Source organism: Oryzias latipes, chromosome 10, assembly GCF_053564925.1.
Source record: "Oryzias latipes strain Hd-rR chromosome 10, Olatipes_Hd-rR_3.1".
In the NCBI taxonomy this organism is placed as follows: domain Eukaryota; kingdom Metazoa; phylum Chordata; class Actinopteri; order Beloniformes; family Adrianichthyidae; genus Oryzias; species Oryzias latipes.
In genome coordinates, this window is record NC_136246.1 from 24,481,178 (window position 1) to 24,503,452 (window position 22,275).

The following is a 22,275-nucleotide window of genomic DNA, read 5'->3' on the forward strand; positions in this document are numbered from 1 at the left end:
CAACTCAAAATTAATCATTTGAAGTCTAAACTAAGCCTTTTTTATCCTTAGTCAGGACTATTCTTACAAAAGAAAAACTGAGGCAGAATTGTAATTGCAAGTTTATTTTTAAACCACCTTACACAAGTACATTTGAACAACTTGTGGTACTAGAAAATGTAAAACACTGCACAATTTGTGTTAAGAAAAGTGCACAAGCCATAAAAAAAAAAAAAAAAAAAAAAAAAAATCAGTCTTCAAGAAAAGCAAAAAATGAGCACTAATCTTTTTTACACCATTTCCTTATACAACTTTATAAAAAAGAGCATTCTTACATTTCAAGAAAAGCAAAAATTGTTTATTAGCCTTTTTTTTTTTACACTTTTCCCACATAAAACTGTATTTTCTTAGGCTGCCCTTTCCCTACAAACATGAGGGCTCAAACAAATACCCATTTGGGAATGTCGCCTACCACAAGCTCATCTTCCACCACAACTGCTGTACTGAGCAGACAGACATGCACTGAAGTTGTATTGTTGTTGCTGACGGTCAGAATGCCAACAGAGGTGCTGCTGATGTCTGCCTCTGGTGACCCTTTAATCTGCAAAGAAAAAAAAAACAGTGTAGTATTAAAGAGAGAGAATTGATCGTTTGAGGGAAGAAAACTTTATGCAAAAACTACAACCTGAAATTGACATTTTAAGAGAAGGTCAGAAATTACACATCAGGAAAATTATTAAAGTTGATTTAAATGAATGATTTCAAGCATTGTAGTCAAAGCAATAAATAATTTAAACATTTATCAAACTCATTACAGAAATGATGAAATGCATTGATTAAAAAGACAGAAAATAAAACAAAAACGTCACTTAAATCACATTTGCTTAATTCAATACAGTGATCTTTAACTAAAGTCATGTAGAGATTGATTTATTGCTTGAAAAGGATCTGGAAGAACAGAGCTTATATAATACAAAATCAAATGAAATCAAAATAAGACTATATGTAAGAATCATCATGATTCCATAAGGCACTGTACACAAAAAAATAAACAAAAGCTTTTGTAACATGACAATCTGAAAAGAGGATCACATTTATTCACCCAAACCCCACCCCTCCCTCCACCTAACCAGTTTCACCAACATAACTCTCAGCTTGTGCTGGATGGTCAGTACCTTTCAGGACACGTCCAGGAATTCCATCCGACCCAGCTGCTTACCTAGTATTCACCCTCTGGAACTCTTTCCTGATTTCATGCTCTCACAGTTAGCACTCGTTACTCTCCACCAGGTTGTGTCTCTGTTATGGGGCAGTTTTTCAACTACAGCTCAGAACGTCTCCATAACAATGACACAACCTGCTGGAAAGAATGTCACCTTCTTGCCAATGCAACTTAAGAGCAAAGATTCAGTTCAATTTTATTTATATAGTCCTATGTCACAACAAAAGTCGTCTCCATGGGCTTCATACCGGCAATTGTACAAGAACATGAAATCATAATACATTAGGTATTGACTAAACTAAACAGACTAAACCAAACTGGGCATCCCTGCCATTAGATCCCTCTTACACAGTAAGGAAAACTCCTTTAAAAAAATAAATAAAAAAAGACTCCTCCCCCAGGACGGACAGGCGATGTTCCAGAACTCTTAAAGAATTACATTTTCTAGTTCAACAACTGCATTTTTAAAGTCCAGCAGATTGGCGTCATCCAGATGAAATAGGGGACGGCTGTGGGCCCCAGACGAGTCAGAGGCGAGGTCCACGGTCAGGTACAGGAGCACAGATGAGCTGAAGTGCAATATTTTAGGAGACTATGTGCTTTACCTCACAACATTGCTTTGGCATGACTTTCTGGTTAAGTTATATTACCCACACAGCTGGAGTATTAACCAGCACACTGTCACTGGTACTATTTAGTGAATAAAACATTATCCATCATAAAGTACCTACATTCCAAACTTTGAAGAACTGTGGGTCCTCCTCACGTTTGTATATGGGAAGCCAGTACAGGACAGGAGTACCATTAACATCAGCAGTCTGTTCTTGCTGAACAGAGACAAATACAAATTAATATGGCAAACATATTTCAAATGACTGCACCCTTTGGTCTGGCTCAGATCAGTTCATTTAGTCTTTTTAATTACCGTAAATTCCGGACTACAAAGCGCACCCGATTACAAGCCGCACCCACCCATATTCACGTGTTTGACTGCTTTTATACATACACAAGCCGTGTCAGAGTACAAGCCGCGCATGTTAGCCGATATTGTCATCCAGACAGATCACGCCCAGCATCCCAGAGTGAGTGCAATTTATTAGCACATTGTGGGTGGTGCCAGTTTTGACTCTGGGTCACATATTTGAGTGTATAGACATCTGTCAAACAGCATGGACCTATATTCTGTTCACAAGTTCCTCAGTTATGTTGTTTTTATTTCATTTTTTTTTTACTTATTGACAATCTAGGTATCTAACAAAAAATTACAAACAGTAACCATATAATCAACATTACATCCCTCAGTTATAATGAGGAAATTTACATCCGCGATTCCACATTTCCCATGAGTCTTAGGGGCTAAAGGCGGGGCCAACGCCCGGCTCGCCATTCTGTTGTACGTGTTTAAGAATGAGCAAGTATCAGCAGTGCATGGAGGGGTGAACGGGTACAGCTCTCCTTCCGCTTGTGTCGCGGCAGCGTTATGGGAGTAACAGGGCTGGTTAAAAAACACACCGGTAAAATACAGCAGCGGCGACTGAAAAGCGCGCGCCTCAGCGTGATACGCGCGCCTCAGTGCGGCGCGTGCGTCAGAATTCAGAAGCCTCTGCACTCCGCAGACGCCTCCGCTCCCGCGCGCTCCTTGTCTCCCCTTCCTATCTACTCCGACACCTCTGGCCAGGGCGGCTTCAAGCACTTCGTCCCCGTTGCGCCGGTGGATGGAGCAAATCGTTTCTGTGCAGAGCAATCGGACTTAAAACTTTACGTTTTGTGTATGACGGGCGGGTGCGTTGTTACGTGTGGGAGCCTTCAGACTGCCATCGGCCCCGCAGCTCAATCAGCAGGAGAAGATGTCTCCAGCTCACACGGAGGCTGTGAGTTTTTCAAAGCAAAATTCCGCTTTTACGGTTTCCTTAGAAACCGTAAATGGAGTGTAAATTCACTCCATGCGCTGTTCTCTCCGTCACGCAGCAAACCGGCTTTTCCAAACCCGTTGGTGACGGTGGACTTTTTTACGCTGCTTTTAACGATTGCTTTTAACTTGAAAGCTTCATCATAATGTAGCGGCGATCACGTGCACGTTGGGTCTAATGGCCCCAAAGGATTCTGGGATGCGGCCGGGCATGCGTGTTTCGTTTTGTTGAACCATGACTGAAGTGTCTAAGACCTGAAGTCAAGTCCATGCTGTTTGGCTGCTAAGAGGTGTGTTGAATAAAAATGCCTCGTGCTTGGTGTCAGATAGAGAATTCAAACTATTCACTGAGTTCGAAAGTACATACATGGCGGCCGCCAATTAAATCCATAAATTAGCCGCGTCACTGAATAAGCCGCAAGGCTGTAAGCGCAGGAAAAAAGTAGCGGCTTGTAGTCCGGAAATTACGGTATCTTAAAATTGTACAGTTATTTCAAAAATACACCAAACATAAGATGACATTACATTCATATTTACAAATGCATTGGGATCAACGTTGATGTTTTTTTCTCCAGTGAAGCAAACATTTACAGTCATTCACTGAATTAGAAACGCTCAGTGATTAATATGAACCGATCCAAGTCAGCCCCTTCTTTTAGCTATACTAATGCATAATCTGGATTATGCCATGCAGTTACACCTCACCTGTTTATCATAGAGGTGCAGAATGTCGCATAGAGCCTTCCGGTTCGTGCTGCCTTCTGTCTCAACAAGATCAGCATCCGTGGCGTCTGTCTGTCCAGGTCAAAATAAAACTGTTTTCGCAGGTTGACATTTGTGCCGACATGTGCCGAAGTGTCCTTGGGCAAGACACTGAACCCCACCTTGCCTCTGGTGGGAGGTTGGCGCCAGTGTTTGGCAGCGGAGCCGCCATCAGTGTGTGAATGTGTGTGTGCATGGGTGAATGGGACTGTGACTGTAAAGCGCTTTGGGCCTTCGTAAGAAGGTAGAAAGCGCTATATGAGTATACGCCATTTACCATTTACATTTGTGATGCGATGAAACTCAGCTCACATCTACAAAAAAAAAAAAAATTAAAATGTTAAACACAATTTAAAGCTTTTTCAAGCTACTGGTAGCTTGGAAAAACTGCTGCATTTTACAATAGCCTCAATACTCTGTCCACAATATGTAATCTAGGATGCATATTAATATTTTATGGATGTTTTAGGAAGAGACAAAACTGTTATATTAAAATATTTGACATTGTGAAACACAAATCACAACCAAACCAGGGGCCAAAATACCGTTTTTTGAGTCTTAAGCAAACTATATCGTACATTTAGTACTTTAACTCGAGCCCAATTCAGGACAAAGTTATAACTGCTACATAACATTAACTTAAGGTAGGTTGGACATTTTTACTTATTCATAATTAATTTAATTTGTCAATAAGGTCAAATGTTCTCCAGGAGGATTCATTGGACTGAGAGCTGCCCGTGTCTTAAATATTGCAGCCATGTTAACTACAATCCAAACTTACCTCCGCTCTTATTTTTCAAACGCACCGCCGGTTCACTAAAAATAAGATACGAGAACATGTTAGCGTAAGGCAGCTAGCTTAGCCCACATTTGCATTTATTAGGTTACTACGTGAAATACAAGTTACAGAAAAACATAACGATTACCAAATCACAGAGCCTGTGGTAAAATGTAGTAGAAAAAAAAGGCAATTCCCACCGAGTCGTATATGTGGCTGTGGCAGCCGCTCTGCCAGAGCTAGCGGTTAGCTAGTAGTAACGGTTAGCTAGTAGTAACGGTTAGCTAGTAGTAACGGTTAGATAATTTAAAATGTGCGCCAACCAACTCGGTAAACGTAAAACTTGAAACTTTGCCCCAACAACTTCTTTTAACCACAAGCAATAATTCTCTGATGACATGATACTGCAAAACATACATAATTGTTTAATTCAGAACAAATATTATTCGAAGATACATACAAACTCGTGGAGCACGTCATGAATACAAAGGATATACTAGAAGGAACATCAAAAGAAGCAACAAATATATAATACAGAGGCGAAAGTCATAAAATATAATTAAAAATAAAACAATACGACTTACCTAGACGTATGTGCGTTATCAACTTGGGCCAGTTGACACTCGCATCAGACCTCCGCCATCTTGAAGACTTCTGTGGCTGAGTTCAGGTTCATGGGCGTACGTTATGACGTCATCACGTCTCATTACTCATAAGTTTTGACTCGGTTTCATTTACTCAAAATGTTTCAGTCCAATAAAGATATAACTGTGGCAAAAGTTGAATCGGCTTATAGGTTTTAAGCTGACTCAACTTGTTTGTTACTTTTGATTTCAGTGATTATAAAACTTTTGAGCTCATTGGACTATTCGGGTTTACAGTGTACTCTTACTCATATCAACAGTAAGCTAGAGGATTCTTCTGGGACAAAAAAAAAAAGAATGATACAGATAAAAATATAAAGAGCTATGACAATCATGAGATACAACTTTAAATATTAAAACTGTTTTCTTAGTCTTAATTTTTTTATTGTTATCAGACAATCACACATTTTGGAGAAAGGTTCCTGATGCACCATGGGATGCCACCCGGGTTTATAGGAGCTTATTTTATATATCAGTAAAAATCAAACAAACATTGAAAACAAAATTAAATAATGTCAACATTGGATTTTCTCAAGGAAGTGGGTTTGACTGACAGATGTGCAAAATGACTTAGTTTTATCAGACTTGACAAGTGCCATTGGATACAGAGTAATGCGTGCTTGTTTTTTTAATTATTTTTTAACGATGTATAATATATATATTTTTTACATGTACAAGAAAATCAGTTTCTGCTTGTTGTGATTAACTGTCACCAACCTGGATCTACTAGAATACACCGTGTCTAAAGCCATGTAAACCCGGTGTGTTTTGCCACTAAGAAGTTTGACACCTGTGACCTAAACCTTCATTAGGTGTGCGTTTGTGCTCTCACTGATATACATTTAAAAATATGTTGATGTCATATATCTTGGGATTTAATTACGCTTTTTCGCCTGTGCAGCTTTAAAAGTTGTGGGATATGGGATGTATGCCGACAAATATTTCTCATAACAATATTCAAAAAATCACAAACAAAAAGTATTTTTTCAAAAAGATATTCTAAGGCATGTACATTGAGGTCCAAAATAAAGTGTTGAGCAAGAATAAGGGTCTTCTTCTGTGGGTTTTTTTATGCTTGACAAACAGCTTTGTGGTACATTATTGCCACCACCTGGTCTAGAGTGTGGTTCAGGATGTTTTTTTCTTTGTTGTTTTTTTTTGTAACTCCTGACTCTTTCTCTCTCTTTGTTCCACATTTTCCCTCAACACCTTTTTTAATTCAGAAAACCAAATTAAAACTGTATAAGCAGCTTTGTTACTATAGCATGTTGAAGAACAAGTGTCTAAAACCCCAAAATGTGAGTACAGAGACCAGGTTTGTGTAACTCTGCAATTATCTAAATCAGAAACAGCTGGGATGATTAAATTCAGGAAGATCCTGGGTGAACAGAAACAAGCTAAAAGGGAGAAGCAGGACCGCCTCACTACAAAAGTGACTAAAATGACAAACACAGTTTGAATCTTAGAAGTCAGGTCAGAAACAGGCAGGTGACTATAAAGCAAACATATGGGTATTCTCTAAACATGGTCGGATACAAGAACTGACTAAACGTAAATATTCTGAAGAGCCTGGGCGAGTTAATCTTTTGAGGATTGTAATAAACCAGAAGGAACTTTAGCTTCTTGGAGGAAAACATACACATTTAAAGAATTGCCTGGTATGTAACTATCTGTCAAATGTAAGTTTGATGTGTGGATTAGTATTTAAAATTCAGAGTTCGTGTGCATTTATGGTGTTTGGGACATTTGGTTCACACATTGTCCATAGGAGTTGTTTGGAAAGCAAAGACTGTGAAAAATGTGTCAGCAGCTGAACTGCAACATCATGAAGGAGACAGCAAACCGTTTCCATGTCTTCATATTTATTCCAAAAAGAAAAGTAAAAAGTTAATAAGAAATCATCCCATGTGTTGACTTACTCCCATGTCTGTGGACAGCCAACCCCCCCCCCCCCACTAGCCTGCATAACTGCCTCCCTCCCTCATATTTCTACGTCACACCCCTCCCTAGTTTGGCAATACTGGACACATGCTAGCTTACAGCTAACAGGACAAGACAGGCACCCAGGCTCAAGTTTTCAGAATGGCAAGAAAGCCCCCATGTGAGGATGCAGAAGTACCCTTATAGCACCCTAATCTGAAGACAATGAAACAGATCCAAAATATTGTGGTAATTGAAAGAAAGTGCTTTTTTTTCTGTGGCATCTCAGCTTCTCTTCTTGTGCTCAAGTCAAGGTGTGGCATCGCCTTTCCTCTCCTGCTCAATGGCTGCAAAAGAAAAGAGAGCATAGTCAGGGGTTATGCTGCAAGGACTCAACGCAAAATGCTGCGTTTTTTTGTGCTGATGCTGCAGCGATGTCTTTCATTTTAGATTTTTCTCGCCAGCTGGCGTCCTTGCTGAGGGGATGTATAGTGACAGGAGAACTGCAGCAGGAGATGAATAAGGCTAACTGAAGACAGTGAAAGGGGATGCTCACTCTCTTTGGTGGGCAGAGGGTTTTTTTCTTTTGTCTCCGTCTTCTTCAGCTTTGTCTTGTCGAAGCGGGCGATCTCAGTCATGTCAGGTTTGTCGGACATTTTGGCTGCAAAAGATGAGACGGACACCCTGCTTTGACCTTTTTTCTTTTTTGTGAGTGGAGTCAGCACATGCGCACAGATTTCCAATGATCCCAGTCATATAGGTCTGACGTGTAGCCTTACATATTTAATCTCATGAAGCAGCTGGGTCTGAAAGGGAGTGGCCATGCCATGTGCAGCTCAGTTTACATGGATGCCTGTGAGTGGTGGTTTCCTCCCACACATGCTCTGTCTGGGTGTCTGCTTCTACATGAAGCTAACATGTGCCTGCCTTCACCTGTCGGTCTGCTCTTTTCTTTGTCCGTGCCTTCATCCTGTCTGAGGCTAGTCTTTGTTCTCACCCCCTGCGTCTGCTCCCCCTCTATGCATCCATCCCTGCAGCACTGTGGATGGAGGTGTTGCGCCACAGGCTCCACCGCAGTACCATTTCTACAGTCAGATCTGACAAATGAGGCTTTCACAGCCCAGCCCAGAAATGCATTTTGGGCCCACTGCTCTAGGAAATATTACCAAGTCTAAATCCTGCAGCCACAGGCATGGGCAAATAGACTGCTAATCAGCTCAAAATGTAAATAGCATTTCATGAAGCTACTTTGACAAACTCTTCATTCTGTCCTAAACTGGTTTTTTTTTTTAATCTTTTGATTTTTCTCAGAAATTGTCAAACCAGCTGAAAATGGTGTCCTGCCAAGCAAAAAATTCAACAGAATTTTAATCTTACCTCTTTAACTTCATACTTGCACCTAATATTTAAAATCCTATTGCACTCTTGTTACTGTATTAACTTAATAATAATCACCATCTTTAATGTCCCATTTTCCTCATCATTTCAGTGTTGCTGTGGGCCGCCAGATCCTGCCACACCCCAACCCTTTGTTCGAGTCTTGGTAAAAGAGACAAAAAGCACTGGCAACCAAAATGCATCCATAAGGAGACAGGTGAGTCTTTCTTACCGACGGTCCTCACAGATGTGGGATTTAATCCTCCAGAGAGTGCAGGGGGGTGCAGAGATGGAGAACGGAGTGTGATGCTGAAGCTGAGAGGCTGCAGGAACGAGACTGCCGTGTCTCCCACACACGGGGGGTGTATATAAAGGAGGGAGGGAGGGAGGGGGAACTGAGGGTGACTGAAAGCTTGGTCAGCCTTCCTTTGTCATGAATAACTAATAGAGTTGAGCCAAGAAGGAAGCAGACTCACAGCAAAAACTCCTCCATGTAGAAAATTTCAGCTTTATTTCCTTATTTATGAGCAGCTGTGAACATGATATGCTGTAATAATCCCCTGCAGGACTCACTGACCTTCATAGGTTTTTCTTTGTGTGTGTAAAACCTAAATCCTTAATGTTATTGAGAAACTAATTTGATCGTAACTTTTTGCTTTAGTCATATTGAATATGTTAAGGAATTTACCCCAAAACGAATTGAATTCTATTTTATTATGAGAATTTTATAATACACCTGGTCTTTTACAGTTTTTACATATTTTTCTGATTATAAGCAATGTAGTTTTTTTTTTGCATAGTTTGGCCAGGTTGCGATTTCTACTCATGTGTGACTTGTATGTGATTTAAAAAATGCATACACTGTATGATCATGTGTTGGTGATTTCTCCCACAACCTCTAGAGAGCACTGCAGTTGTGTGTGTGTGTGTGTGTGTGTGTGTGTGTGTGTGTGTGTGGATTGGTAGGCCTTGGTGGAGTTGTTCAAAAGTGACAAAGACGATGAAAAATGTAATGAATTCAGTGATTTGAAGCCATCTGAAGAGTTTAGTTGTTCTTTGTGCTGTGGTTATCAGAATAATTATTCATATTTTTAGCAAATATATATATTCAATTCCTCCTGTTTCATGAAGCTAAATACGTTAAATGCCAATTCTTTGTATTTTGTCAAAAAAAAAAAATTGGGACTTGCATGATTTGTTTCTTTTTTCTTCTCTGTTTTGCATTTTTTGGCATCTGATACTTATATTCTGGAACGGCTCATGGTCTGAAAAATAAGGTAGTATATATAATTCTTGCTCACTTTTGGACTGCAGCTATCACACCCGTAGCTTAGTGGTAGAATATCCACCCTGAGACTGCGAGGTCATGGGTTTAAATGCATGGTATTCAGTGACAGCCTCTATAAATGGGACACAACGCTTCCAGCTTGATGCTAAGCAAGGGTTGGACCGGGGTTTCAACCAGCATGCTGCTATGACTGCAGCTGACTTCTGCCTAAGGAGATGGGTCAACTGGCGAGGGCAAATTTGACATACCCCATCAGTGACCTATTGTGTGATCACTGATGGGACTTCAACTTTTTCCTTTAACACATTTGTACTTTTTATAATCAAAATAATACTAATAATGGATTGGATTTATCCGCGCTTTTCCAGACACTCAAAGCCCTGACAATGTGTCCATGATTCATTTGGTCCTCATCCATACTTGGTGATGGTATCTGCTGATGTAGCCACAGCTGCCCTGGGCAGACAGAGGCGTGGCTGCCATAACGCGCCTATGGCCCCTCTGACCATCACTGGGACATTCATACGCACTCACACACCGGTGGAGCCACACTGGGGGCAGGGAGGGGACGTGTCTTACCCAAGAACATAACGACAGTTGAGTGGTGGGAGTGGGTATCGAACTGCCAACCCTTCGATCATTGGACGACTTGATCAACCACCTGAGCCACTGCCGCCTATTTTTTATTGATGTCTTTATACCAGGGACGCAACGATACTTTCCCCATGATTAGATTCAACCCTTGAGTTTTGTGTCACTGTATTGTATTGGTTCAATATATGATTTTTGAATTACAAAACCACAAAAATATATTTTTTTAGTTGGCTTAAGACTAATGTGAAGTAACAGAACGTGTGTTTGACACTTTCAATGTAAACATATGCAAACGTTAGCAATAAAAAGGATTCAATGATTAATTTGCCCCACAATTCGGTAGTGAAACAAACGTTTCAATTTTAAACAGAGTTGTGGTATCCCCAGTTCTTACCACTTTTGATTCATTACCCTATCTAAAAGCCCTGCTCTTTTCTTTTTTATTGCTTGAAACTTAAGTTACTGGATCTGTAACTTTCTCTTCTGGATCAAAATGGAAAAATCTTTTCATTTTAAAACAACACGATTGATAACCATAAGAAAACCTTGTTTTCATTTTTAAATGCTTCAAAGTGGACTCTTCCTTTCTTCCTGTTAGTCTTCTGAGTCACTCATGTCCTTCTCTCATAATAGCCTCATGGTGTGATCATAATAGGAATATGGAAACTAAACTTCTGTCTCTGACAGCAGCTGTCAAGCAGTTCAAGTATGTGCTGTGTAAAACTGCAGCTGTTTTTATATTTGCCATTGACAAGTATGTTTCATGACGTTACTCAGCAGATTCATTACTGTTTAGGGCAGGCAAAGAAATCATCAAAAAAATTAAATTATTTGAGTATTGTTTTATTTAAATACGATAATGTGTCCCTATTCTATCCTAGTTTGACAATGCAAACACAAACTAAATGTTTCAGGGGAATTTTCCACACAGGGACAAACCCTTCTCATGGAATGGGATTGTTGCAGTGGGATGTCCCGGGTCTGCCTCCTTGCTTTAATCAGGGGGTACCCCATGCTGCAATCATCTGTAATCATAACTGGGTCAGTCACTGGCGTGGACAGTTCCTCAAAATATAATTTCCTCACATCAGCATTATGTCAGGTTTCTATTTCTATAGTTTTATTCACATGTCATTTTATGTTTCATAATGGTGGGTGGAGGGGGGATTAGAAGGGTTGAGGGTATTTTGTGTATTGTAGCCTTTTATTTTAAATTATTTTAAGACTGTAAATACTTGGCATTACCTTTGCATGAAAAGTACTTTATGAATCAAGTTTGATTAGATTTTTTGGGGGGTTTAATAACATTTTTAAAACAAACATTGTAAAAACAAAAAAACATTTAAATTCTTCTCTAGAACAGTCTCCTTGTCCTCACCCCAAGCTCTATTCCTGTGCCCAAATTCACAATATTTCATTTTGGATGCCCCCCCCCCCTCCTTCAGTGGTTTTGTAATAGCATTTATTTGTTTGTTTGAAGCAGTTTTTCATGATTCCTTCATGCAATAACAGAACAACATCATATAAACATACACGGTTGCCTCACTCTTTAAATTCATGGGGACAGCTGGTGAGGACATCTTTTATTTTGGAAAAGTGTGACTCAGCACGCCAAGATCACTGGCAAGAATATGGCTTGACAGAATAAATATCATGTTTTCCCAAATTACTAAGCCTGGAGGTCTATACATTACCCAAGGTGTGTGTTTTTGTTATTTTAAATATGTAAAAAATGTTTATTTTAATTGGCTTTTTAAAAGGAAATGTTTGTTGTTGTTGTTTTTTTATTATAGTCTTAGTGAATAAATGGATGTTAACAGTTGCTTTAAAAAAGATAAATTGTTAAATTTATCTGAGGTGCACAGCTGTTTATGTACAAGATTGTGACTGGTTGGTTTTAGCAATACAGTTTTAAGTCACCATGACAACATCCCTAAATCAGTCTCTTCCAGTATGCAGCAGCACCACCTAGTGGACAAAGTTTTGCACCATTTTAATTTTAGAGCCACGATCATTGTAACTACCTTTTTAACAGCATAAGTAATAATTGTGCAAATATAATATGATGTTCTGCAAAAGGGCATAGGCAGTATCTGGACTATTATCATATCAGAGTACCTTCTGGTGATCTTTAATAACAATGCTCTTTCAAATGTATCCAGATTTCTGACGTGTACTCTTTACTGTTTGTCTCTGAGTGATTCTGAGGAGGGGAAGCGATATTTGACCTTCTCTAATTTGCCCGGACTCTCCTATTAACCTTTTCTCGTGAAATGTCATCACATCTGAAGCTTGGAGATGAGATGGTCCAAGACAAAGGTCAAGCGTTGAGGCAAAACGACCTGCGTACTGTGGGTGTTTGGTTATTTGCTGTGGAGATGGTTGATGCTTATTTAAATAACAGGAGAAACACAATCCTACAGGTTTCTGTTTAGGAGCATGCTGAGGATTTCTATGTAGGAAGTCAGGCTCTTTGTGACTGTTTGCTGCTTTTATAAAACAACCAACCAACCATGGCCACTAAACACAGGATGGCAGCACAACACTGCTTCAAATCTCAGCTGCGCTTAGTTAAACTGCCTTCAACAGGGCACCAATGTTCACTCAACTACAAGTTATAGCTTTGAAACTGGCTGCATGTAATGTAATTTTAAAAAGAAAAAAGTACATTATTTCAGAGCACACTGTAGTCCTTTCCTGTTTCATAGGAAGCAGAGCCTCAGATTACTTATTTGAGTGTTTTAGGCCTTTTCAGGAGATGAAAGTGAAGGGCAGGGAGTTGACCTGTGTGACTTGCATTGTAAACTCCTGTTAGTTTTGTATTTCGGCAATTATCACAAAACGATTTGTGGACAATTGTATGTGTATTTACTGCATTAGAAAAATAAATGGCTACTAATACAATGTCTATAAATCTATAAGAAAAGTAGTAATTGATATCAAACTTGTAAATTGATTAAAATAAGAATGTAAACAAAATGCATTGTAGGTGGATATCAACTTTATATTCATAATTGAATAAGAGAGCATGCCGGGAAATTGAGCAGAGGAAAAAAACAAAAACAAAACACATCCATACTGAACATCCCAAAGTCACTCCAAAAAATCTAAGTCTACAGCAGCAGAACTAAATGTATGGCTCTGTGTGACCCATGCTGGAACTAGCTCTAAGCCTTAAACATGGAAGGGGTGCTTTACTTAAACTAAACTAAGGTTTGACAGGATGGAACTCCGAAGGCACTGCCCCATATTCCAGTGTTAGAAATTCCAGAAGCAAAGTGTAGTGTTTGGGGGAATATATAAGGTTTTGATATGGTGGAATGTAGTTTATGAAATAATAATAATGATACTCTCTGCTTGATAGAGCCATCCTGGTTCTAACAGGCAGACAGTAAAGAGAAGCTGAAATGAAATAATTCAGATCTCACTTAGCAGTCATCATAAGACATTAATCCTTTGCAGATTAAACACAACAGATCACTTTTATAATTTTGTTTTACAGAACACAAGGATGATGGCCAACCTCATTCCTGATTAAAACAGCTGAACAATAGGTAAATAATATCAAAGACTAGTGGTAAATGTCAAACAAAAGAACAACAATGAAATCATAAATAATTGAGCCATGAAAGTACTTAGGGCATCGAAAAGCCAAACTAAATTTTGGAAACGCATTTTAAGAGTTAGTTTAGTGAAAACCAAACGACTTCAAGGATCCTGTCTGAGCTGCTCTACTGGTTGCTAGGCAACCTTATAAGAGCAATAAAACAGGATGTGACATTTCAGCTTTTGGAGGAATTAAAATGCATGCAAAACATGATCAAACATGTCACTTGTTTGAGTAAAAGCGCCTTCTAGAGGTGAGCGTGAAGATCACTAAACTACTACATGACCGTACTTGCTGGTGTTAAAATCCCTTTTTCCTCTTCGTGTTTTGTTGCAAGCAAGGCCTTCTACTTGTTTGAACTTCACAAAACTGTTTCCAACTTGAGAAAACGATAACGGAACAGACTGTTTTCCAGGATAGTTGGATTTGTAAGAGGGGTTTGCACAGTGCAGGATCTGTAGAAGCAGATAAGCAGCCTACACAGTATCATGATCTTTACTACTAATGATGCAGCGTTTGATTGGTGCCCTGTGCTCCCTCATCCAGCCCGTGAGCTGAGCATTTCTCAGCGTGGGGGAGTTATCTCACCTGGCCAGCCGGAGGACAGTGACAGCAGGAGCAGGAAAACGGCAGAGAGGGGGAAAAGATGGAAAGAGAAATGAGAAGGAGGGAAAACCCAGATTAGATCTCCCACAGATTACAGCACGACTACAGACAAAAGAAAACCATGTTTTTAACTCCTTATCAGGATAAATGTCAATCTGTGAACTTGATTCCTTTAATTATCTGTCTGTTTGTAGTGGTGGTACCTGCTGTGTGTTTCTGTGTCCGTTACATCAGTCTTCCTGAAATGTCTTTACTTTAGGGGGAGGCTTTGATTTATGTTTTTTTGTGCATTTCCTTTTGCTTTCAGCATCGTCTCATCTTTCCTCCCAACCATTTTTTTTAGAAATTTGTGAACAAGTTGTCCATATATACATCAAAAGACTTGAATAGTTTAAACAGAAAAATCATCTTTCATGCATCTTTGAAAGAGCATTTTTTTAAACTGTTAACAGGAATTCTCTTTGTTTCAGGAGAACTTGGGTTTTCAATATTGCTTCATCCTACAATCAGATTTAAAAGTTTTACCTTCCAAAAAGGTTTATTACTTTTCTATTAAATGGCTTTCATGTGGTTTGAAATGGATTGTGAGACTCGTTCCTTAAAAGTTCTTGAAGAAATCTCAAAACCTGTAGAACCTGGGTTTTTTTGGTAACTGATGTGATGGAACTGAAGCCTTTATTTAGTAGATTTATCACCCTTGTATGTTTTTATATCATTAATATTTTCCTGTGTGAATTTACAAAAGAAAACTAATCAAAATGTTCCTTACCTATTTGTGTTCTCAAAGGACCACTCTCATGGAAATCGTGTTTTGGTGTTTTTAACATGTTCTTGTGGCATTTTTCTGATGATGGACACCTTTTGGCTAAAAATGGCATAATCATAATTAAAAGACCAGTGAGAATGCTTTTAAATAGAAAAGAATATGAATCATTATTTTAAACTTTATTTTTTTTATTTTTCTTTTTTTACATAACCCCCTGTCAAAAAACATGACATTCTCACTATAGCAACATTCCTTGTTTATACTTTCTCATTAGACTGAATGCAAATGAACAGAAGAGGGAGCTGAAATCCCATGCATACAATAGCATTTGATAGCACAAAGCAGTGTGGGTATTATTAAGGATTCTGATGTTAACAAAATTGGATTTATAAATCCCCCCAGTCAAGAGGCATTGCAATTAGATACATTTCCTTTTGAGATCAATCTTCATGTTTAAAATAAATTCGTATGAAATTTGAAAAATATTGAATTTTTAGAAATTGCTGCCTCTTGGCTAAGAGTTGCTTGGAAAAGAGGTTTTTATTCTCATTGGGACTTTCCTAGTTAAATTAATAAAAAATAAATTTTTAGTAAAGAAAATTATTAGACGATGCATATTTCTACCTCAGAGAAAAATGAAAAGCATTTTTTGGAGGTGGCTTGATGGAAGTTTAGGTGTGGAAAGCTAGTTAAAACATTTTAAACTTTTAAGATCTAAGCCAAACTGAATCTGAAATTAAATGTTTTCAATTTTATTTTATTTTTTTCATGTAAAGCTGGACTCTGTTTTTTTGGAAAGTATCTTTCTTAACTGGACTAAAACAGATTAATTTAAACCAAAATTTAACATAATGTAATTCTGTACTCCCCTGCTGTACAGAAGCTTCCTCTGTCAGTGGCTAATGACGGTGTACTCCTTTGTGACTTTATACAGTGAGAGGGCCTTAAGTGGTTTACTGTATAATTCAAATAAATGCTGTGTGGGCCGAATGAGTCAGAATGGCTTTTCTGAGAGTTATTTGTCAAAAGGGGCACCTGGTTATTCATAAGATGTTGTATAAACATCTGTCGGGCACCAAGAAAATGAAACATAATCTCTGAGTCACATGCGGCTTTGTGAGGAAAACATAAAATGGGAAGTAAAGTAAAAATAATATCAGCCATGTTTGTGTGGATGTTTTTAACTTTTTTTTTTTTGCTAGACGAAGCAAAAATTGTCCAGGGTAAAAGAACTGTAAGTGACTGCGACTGAAACCCGACTGTAGATTGCATGGCAATACATTATTCTGAATGTATTCAAGCCCAATCCAACAATAGAGTAACATTTTTGTGAAGTCAAACTCATGTACAGTTTACAGTCGTCTAGCCTCTGTTGTGGTTTTGAAACTTTGCTAAATCTGGGTTAAAGCATGCAGCAGAACCCGAAGAGCACAGACAAAGAACAAAAAAAAGGAAAGAAATCTAGTCACAACATAGATAATTCACTAGTTGCTGCACAAAAAGCCTAAATAGCAAAATATATCTAGCTTTAAATACCATCTCCGATTAAAAATCATGTTTGTGGTGTTTTTAACATTTTTTGCATTTCTTTTGATGATGGAGGACATCATTTCCTGCTATGCAATGGCGCTGGGTTGTTATGCCTCAACAATTCAGACACAAATTTCTAATGACCTCATGCTGCTCTGCAGAAACTGTCCTACAAAAAGACTTTTTTTTTTTAATTTTTGCTTTATAATGTCATAACAATAATCAAAAGAACACTTTGAAAAAAGATCAAAAGATGATCAGAGTGGGACTTAAAACCCTTTCAAAGAACAATGAAGCTAGGGATTTTGACTCAACCTCTGGTTAGAATCTTGAACGATGATAATCTATGAATTGTCACTAAAATGAAAAAAGTTACAATGCAAAAATTCATTTTTATGTAGTACAGTAGCAACATGCAGAAAAAAAGATCATATTTAGTGTAAATTGAGCTTATTTAACTCCACGAGTTCTAAATAAAGCCCAAATAGACAGTCCTTAATTCCAAGACTGATGAAAAAGACAAAATAAACTAGGCTTAGGAACATTTAATCAAAAAATAGCAAAAATAACTAAAGTTTGTGCTATAAGATCTAGAGCCAAACAAAACCTTTTTAACTACAAGAAAAATCTTCAATACTAAGACAAAAAAGAAAAAAAAAAGATGGCTTTTCTATTTTGTCCATGTTGCACAGCGACAAAAGTTTTAAGCTTTTTGTGCACTTCAACCGGAAAAAAGCTGCAGTGGCTGAGAGATGAGTGCTCACACTTACGTGAAATGAAAAGTGTGCCGGACAAAGAACCAGCGAGTTAAACTGAAGACCTGAGACATAATTACTATTCAACCTTCCTGAAGCTTCTGTGGGAGATGGAGTAAAATAGCCTGTAGATGTTGAACAGTGAAATCTAGTGTGAATGTAAGTGTACAGGAAAAACTAGGTAACTGAAAAAAAAGTGTAATCTGAAAATGGATGAGCAGAAAGCTGCTTAGAAGCAAAAACACAATTACTTTTTGTTATAAATAATTCAGCCGGAAACTTTTGGGAGCCAATCTGTCCAATCGGCAACTTCTAAAACACTTTAAGTGAGATGCTCAGAGAATTTCCTGTGAAGAGACAGAGAAATGAATGACTGCCTTGTTATCTACTTTTGTACTGCCCACACCAAGGACCGCTCTGTCAGGATTCTACAGCCTGAAGCAGTTAACTTTAAACAGTCACCTTGTCAGAGCTCCACAAAGTCCAACTTAACAAGCTCTTTCAAATCACAGCCATGAGATGGGTATTAAAAGGCTTCAGAAAGGAGAGTCTGACTGTAAGGAGCTCAGTGGAACTTGATTTTGAAAACCTGAAACACATTTTCTCCAGTAAAATTAGCTGTATTTAAAGATTCCACATATATAGATTCAGTGGGCTCCTTTGCAGCTTTGATTTATTATTAATAGACCATTACAAAATAGCCTGTGGAAGAAAGCTCTTACCACTGAAATGCAGGAAGATGCCCACTGGCTCTCAAATACCAAAGAACATTTTTGTGGATGGAAATCTTTGACCATTGAAGAAAATAGAGATGAAAGAAAAAAACATTAACACTTAAATTCCCACTCTGGTCATCATTTTATCTAGTTCAACAGCATTCCAGTCTTTTAATTAGGATTGTGCTGTTTTTAGCCAAAAATAACATGTCAAAGTCAGCTTTATTTGTCAAATATACTGGTGGAAAAGTTTATTTTTTATTTTTTAAGTTTAAGTATGTAGCAGTGAGGGGATGTTGTTTTTCTTTAACATATTTCTGTAGAGCAGCTGTAATTCAGTAGAAATTCACCTCTGAGTTGTGAACAGATTAGCAAGGAGTAAGTGTGGCCCCACTCCCCATCATCCCTTTGTTTACATTCTCTCCTGCTAGCTTACAGCTCCTCATAACCCCAACCTAACATAATCAGTACAACAATAATGAGGAGCAATATTGGAGCTAACCAGCCGGACAATTTTGACCCTGATGCCTGATTGGACGAGGAAAACAAAGACGAACGTGGATCTATCCATCCACAACCTTGCCCCTCCATACCGGTCGGATCTTTTCATCTTGCCAAACCCACCTGTACCCTCAGATCCTCCTCCTCTCTTCAACTGGTTGTCCCCACTGCTCACCTTGTCACTATGGGGAGCAGAGCATTAAGCTACTCAGCCCCCCGGTTCTGGAATTCCACAATTCTTCAAAAAAAGCTGAAAACCCACCTTTTCCAACTTGCATTTTTCTCCTATAACTTGACTGCCTTGGCCTACTTCTATAAGTGCATATTTTACTGCTCTTTTATTGTTGGTTTTCACTGTTACTGACACGCCAACCCTGGGTTCCAAAAAAGGCACCAAAAAATACATTTTATTATTATTATTATCATCCTCAATATTATCATCTAGTCATCTACAGCTTGCTGTTGTGGGTTCAACGTCGCTGCTACAAGTTTTTCCAATGTCATCTTTTTTTTCTGCTACTAAAACACAACGATTAGAATAAAGAAATATTCAGAAATGCAATTTTATGCTAAATTTTTTATATGTTCTCCATCCTCAGAAAAAAACCTCACCAAAATCATGACGTTCATCCGAGTGGGTCCTTTAAAAGTGCAGAGAAATCAGTTTATTGGAGCTAAATGTAACATTTATTATCAGGAACTCAAATCTTTGTCAGTCACATTTTTGGAATCGCAGAATAATGATTGGGTAACGCACTGGAAAAAGATGATTGAGGATTTGGGCATAAACCGAACCTTGACTCTCTGAGAATGTGTACCAATAAAAAGCTTACATGGAGATTTCCTAACAAGTATCATAAAACGTTCCATCACAGACTGGAATCTCTTTGATTTGTATGTAATGAATTGCAGGAGTACTGCCAGCTCTGTCAGCTTGTGCTTCTAGATCTTTGAAATGAGAGATCAATATGAGGGTTGGCTTGTCTCTGGATGTCGAGTGACAAGGTCAGCACGTCGACACAGCTTTAGTAAAGGCAGCCAAGACGTCAGCAGATGAGACCCCAAAAAAAAGTAATCTTTTGTGTTTGAATCAAAGACACACACGCAGACAGCCAAAACGCACGCACGATCGGTGTTTCATTTTGATCCACCGTTCATGATGAGAGGAACTGCGGATAAGTGCAGTGACAGCCTGGTTCTTGTTACCTTGACAATGATGAACCGAGTGAGGATTCGGAGTGCATGATTGCATGTCCCTCAGGAAGTCAGAAAAAGCTCACTGGTTCCTTCCTTTTCAGGAAAAGTGCTCATTTTCTGCCTCATCCAGGCTGCTCATGCGACTTCAGAGAAGGTGAAATGGAGCCATGATAATGAACTGGAAATACATCTAAGAGAGGCAGCAGACAGGGAATCAGGACGCGCAGCTTTTTTATTATTCATTCCTGCTTCTGCTGCAATGGCAACTAAACAAAGCTAGTTTTACTGAGTTGCTGCAGCTCAACGTTGGGTGGAGACGAGCTCACATCCTTTCAGGAATCCCCCGCTCGAACACCTGAAAGGCTTGGCTTCTCTGCTCGTGACAGAGACGGATTAATACATGCTTCTCTGACCGCTTAAGGTTTATTTTTTAAATGTGTACACATAACAGGATAACGGTGCGTTTGCACGTGCAAGAGCATCATCATCACTGCAACACGGTGAACGTTATCTCCACACAGCCACCTGTTTATGTGAAGGGAGTCAACAAGCGTCATATGAATTCCAATAAAGCTCATCCTCGGAGTACACACACTTCATCAACATGAAACTAGCACTGTTCGCTGTAATCTAAATCCCTTATTTGAAAGCTCGCGCTGTGTGAGGCAGAGCGCCGGCGAAGAGGAGATTAAACCTGACAGTTCTTGGTGGTCTCAAGGGCAACGTGCGGGGTGAAGTTATAACAGCAGGTCTTTAGCGTCGGCAAAGAATTTATTGTGGTTTTAATTACCAACAACCACACGGACGGGTTGACGGATCCTGAAAACAGTATTTCGATATGAAAACACTTCCTGCCCTAAGAAACCATCTTCTTCGAGATGTTAATCTAAACACACCAGCATTGCATTAAAGGTCAAGTATATATTAGAAAATATTGAAGTTTTTTTTTATTTTTTGAAGAAAACATATGTGATCAACGACGTCAATGGTTTACAGTTTTCAAAATTAATAATGGTTGTTTTTTTTTTAAGCAAATAAATTGAAATTTGTTGGAAAGCTGCAAGTTTCATGGAAAACTTAGTCAATATGTAAAAAAAAATATATATATATTTTTTAAATGAAGCCTCAAGGCAAAGTTTAACAACCCAACTAGAACAAAGGAGAAACTCTTCAGCAACACTTCTAGAAACAGCTGACTATTCACCCCACAAATTGCTGCCATTTTTCAGTGAGGAAATAAGACTTTTTAGACTGGAAACATGTTAGGGATTAAAACTGTTAATCCAGAGGATTAATACAATTGAGTTTGCTGGATTGTGGTAATGCCCTCTTTCCTAAGCCTTGCCCATTAGGCACCTGCTGCTGTCGCACTTGAATGGCTCTACAGGAAATTGCTAGATTTCTTTTTTTTTTTTTTTTTAAAGTAAGTCAACTGTGTGCCAGAGCATTTGAACTGAAAAACAGAAAACCTTGTGAATACTTGCAATAGAGAGACTGTGCTGCTCTCATCCTTTTTGACTTCATATGCCTAATTACCAGCTACAATATGTGTGTGCTCGTGCGTGTCTGCAGACAAGTGCCTCGGTGAACGCGGACAGTCAGATTTGATGCTCTGCAGGCGCTGCCACAAACGGGCACATCCCATCTCAGAGTGGAGGAGATGATTGGCCTCCGCTTTCTCCTGGAGGGCTTTCTTTAACACAGCAGTCTATAGTAGCCGCTTGGGTGTGAGCCATTAACCTCCAATTTATCACACCTTCCGACCTGATCTCAGTGAACCATGTTGTCACATAAAACTGTTTTTGTTGGGCTGAAAATAGCTCCTGTCCTGTTCTTTTATAAGAAAGATAAATAAAACAAGTACATTTATTCTAAAACTTTTCACATTTATGTTGTAGAATTGATTGCTCACCAAAGTTGTTCTGACCTTTAGTTAAAACTAACTGCACCTCTTGTGGGAATGCAGCTATGGAGTCGAATTTAGCTAAGCATTTGCTATATATTCAAACATAGATTTATGTATATTGTGATGAAAATTCTGCAAAAGTGAATGCTCCAGACCCAGATTTGGGTTTAAGTACAATTTAATCTTGATTCTTAGGAAAAATACATTTAGGTAGTTTG

The 22,275-nt window shown here is 38.7% G+C and overlaps 1 protein-coding gene and 1 long non-coding RNA gene across 8 annotated transcripts in view; one reads left to right on the forward strand and one right to left on the reverse strand.

Moving 5' to 3' along the window:
• Positions 1–88: 88 nt before the first annotated feature.
• Positions 89–5,460, reverse strand: LOC110015771 (uncharacterized). Its single transcript, XR_002291029.3, has 5 exons — positions 5,235–5,460; positions 4,654–4,688; positions 3,816–4,186; positions 1,933–2,028; positions 89–580 (listed from the first exon to the last, which is right to left on the reverse strand). It is a non-coding gene; the product is annotated as an uncharacterized LOC110015771 (long non-coding RNA).
• Positions 5,461–5,915: 455 nt separating this feature from the next.
• Positions 5,916–22,275, forward strand: part of gria1a (glutamate receptor, ionotropic, AMPA 1a) — a 223,489-nt gene continuing 207,129 nt past the window's right edge. For all 7 annotated transcript variants that reach the window (XR_013658383.1, XR_013658381.1, XR_013658382.1 and 4 more), the window contains exons 1-2: positions 5,916–6,952; positions 8,704–8,808. The gene's annotated coding sequence lies outside the window, so the exon portion shown is untranslated. The remainder of the gene's footprint in view (positions 6,953–8,703; positions 8,809–22,275) is intronic.